Here is a 3,470-nt window from a genome sequence, read left to right as displayed (position 1 = left end):
TCAAAATTTGGAAAGCCATTAAACACACACACACACACACACACACACACACACACACACACACACACACACACACACACACACACACACACACACACACACACACACACACACACACACACACACACACACACACACACACACACACACACACACACACACACACACACACACACACACACACAGACACACACACTCCACAAATCCCATGTAGGCCGTATGTACCTGCGACTATTTATTTTTTAATAATATCAAATAGGCAAATAGAAATGAATTTAAAAAATAATTAAAAAAGAAAATTCCTACCTGGATTATGAAGATCATATGATGTGGACTCCATGCTGTAGAGAGAGAGAGAGAGAGAGAGAGAGAGAGAGAGAGAGAGAGAGAGAGAGAGAGAGAGAGAGAGAAATAACACAAAAAAAAGATAGATAAGACATAGCTCAATTTCAAGTTCAAATTAACAGCATTCTCCATTGTTCAGAACACAACAGACCCTGTCATTGTAATAATAGCGTTGCTAAGGAACAGCTCTTTTGGGTCCCAAAGTTTATATTTTCCCCTGTCACATATTATTCTTCACAAACAATAAACACAGTGTGTGTGTGTGTCCAACAGGAAGGAAATAAAGTGGGAGTGGCAGGCAGGCACCCAATTTAGAATGTTTACATTGTCATCATGTGTTAAATGGTCTATTATTACACACTGGTGGGGCTTGTGTGTCCAGATATCACTCATTCACATGCTCCATATATACACTAGCCTACTATACAGTAGTGGTTCTCGGGGTTCCTTAAAGTCTGTAACTCTGACAGTGTACAAATGGAACCAAATGGACCCGTTAGGGTCCATTTGGTTCCATTTGTACACTGTCAGAGCTAAGGGGGGCTCCTTGAAATGTAAAAGTTTGAGAACCACTGCCGTACTATCTATTCTCGGGGAGTGATTTGGGACACAGACAGCCTCTGTCTATCAAGCGAGGCATTCGCAACAACAGGATGGGGGGTGACAGGGTTTACCAAAAAAAAGGGGGGGGGGCTTGAAATATAGGCCAAGCAGCAGGTATATGGGTTTTTTTTCCCTCTATTTTTTTCATAATCACAAAATAGCAATAGGTTAAGCCTGTCATTTTTGTCCTTTCGAAAGCTTTTTAAAGCTTATTCTAATGCCTGATTTGAATGAGACGCGGCCGGGCGCCGGTAGGGCCTCCCAGCGGGTCACATGCATAATGTAGGTCAAAGTAGGTGACAGCATGCCTGTCCTCCCTTGAACCCGTGCTGCGGCGATAGCCCGGACCGCCCAGCAGGGGGCGAGCGAGTTCAACTTTTTATGTTATATACAACACACACACACACACACACACACACACACACACACACACACACACGACGATCCCACCAATGGTGGTTTCTTTCCCTTTTTTTTACTACTATTACTCACACAGTCACAATATCCTGTATGTCACCATCCACCACCACCACTACTACACTACTCTTTTTTTTTGTTACCAGTGTGTGTGTGTGTGTGTGTGTGTGTGTGTGTGTGTGTGTGTGTGTGTGTGTGTGTGTGTGTGTGTGAGAGAGAGAGAGAGAGAGAGAGAGAGAGAGAGAGACCCCCTACTACCACACGCTCAAATCATCAGTGTTTATTTAAATCTGAGAGTGTACGGAAATAAGGGTCCATTTGGTTCCATTTCGTGCACTCTCAGATTTATGTAGGCTACTAACTAAACACAATGACTTTTTAGTTCGTATGAATTCCCTTTGTGCTTATTATATAGAATGAAATATCATTTAAAACAAAGGCTGCTGTAATTTAAAGAAGTAACTTTAAAATAGATCTATAGCCTATATGTTATTTTCCTTTCATGCGTACACAACGCAGCCTGCACGCTCCCTTTTAAAAGACCGCGATATAAATTATAAATTAAACAAATTAAAATACAAACACGCGTCAACAACGCAACGCGTATGTAAACCCCTACTTATTTGACCTATTTGTCTGTATATTAGCACCCAATAAATAAAGCTCGCTTGTTTAAAAAAAGAAAAAAGAAAATCCATATTAAAGTCCTAATCTGCAATTCAGCGAGACAAGAAACAAGAACATCCTGTACCTTCTTATAGGCTACTAAACCATACCAAACCTAAACCATACCAAACCTAAACCATACCAAATCAAACCAAACCAACCCGGGACAAACATGAAAAACAAAGCCACCATGACGCTACGGTATTAAACCAAACGGGCATATTAAAACAATCTATTTTTTCCCCCAAAAAATTACATTATAGCCCCCCTCCTTCCCTCCCTCCATATAACACTAAAACATTAATCTCAGCCCGTCCGCGTTTCATTATTATAATCTAGACTAGCAGACTAGAGCGCGCATACATGCACACCTGTCAGTGTCTAGACAGGGAGGGGGGGCATGGGTGGGGGGGGGGAGAGATGGGTGGAGGGGGGGGGGGGGGCTGGTGTGTGTGTGTGTGTGTGTGTGTGTGTGGGGGGGGGGGGGTATCCCACCACCACATGACCCATTATAATGCTTTATTCTATGGCAGACAGAACTGAACATATCATCCCGATACCGCCCCCCCCTCCCCACCACCCCCCCTCCCACAAAAAAAAATCAACAACAACAAGAAAGAGAGTGAAGAGAGAGCGAGAGAGAGGGGGAGAGAGATAGAGAGGGAGAGAGAGAGAGAGAATATATGAAAGAAAAAAAAAAAAACAATCGCTTTACTCAATCTGATTGGCCGTCCTAAACCGACACCATTTTTCCCTCCTAACTTGAGGTCAGCTCGGGACGTTAAAAAATAAATAAATGAGGAAAATAGAAATGCGTAGAAAGTAAAAGACACGGCGAGACAATCTAGCTTGTTGGTCGCTGCACGGGGGATGACGGGCGGGCCAAGCCGGCCAATGGGAAGGCGCGCGGCTCACCGTGTCGCCGTGAGTGGCAGCCGCGGCGGCCAATCAGAAGTTCGCCTGCGCCGGTGATGGACACATTGCTGGCAAATTCACCCCCCTCCACGCCCCCCCTCGGCCCCCACCCTTGCCCGTTTCTTTTTTTTTTACATCCACATTGCATTGGGTTTGGGATAGATTTGAGAGTTCATTCAGTTCACTTGCATTGGGTTAGTTGTTAATTTTAATAGTATAATCTGTGGGAATTGGGACGTGCGACAGCAGAAACTGACTAAATTATTCATTATATTCGTGACTCAAAGCCGTTATTTAGCACAGACAGTCGGAAGAGAAGGAGAGAGAAGAGGGAATCGTTTAATAATACAAATTCTGTAGCCTGTAGGAGAAAATAATAATATAAATGTTGAAGCCTTGTAGCAGAAAAATAATAATAATATAAATTCTATAGCCTACTAGTAAAAACAAAAGAAAAATCATTAAGAAATTGGCAGCTTGTGGGTTTTGATAGTAAAAAAAAAAAAAAAAAAGGATGAAAGTTT

The sequence above is a fragment of the Gymnoscopelus microlampas genome (genome assembly GCF_963454915.1).
Source record: "Gymnoscopelus microlampas genome assembly, chromosome: 12".
Lineage (NCBI taxonomy): Eukaryota > Metazoa > Chordata > Actinopteri > Myctophiformes > Myctophidae > Gymnoscopelus > Gymnoscopelus microlampas.
Note: the sequence above shows the minus strand (reverse complement) of the source record.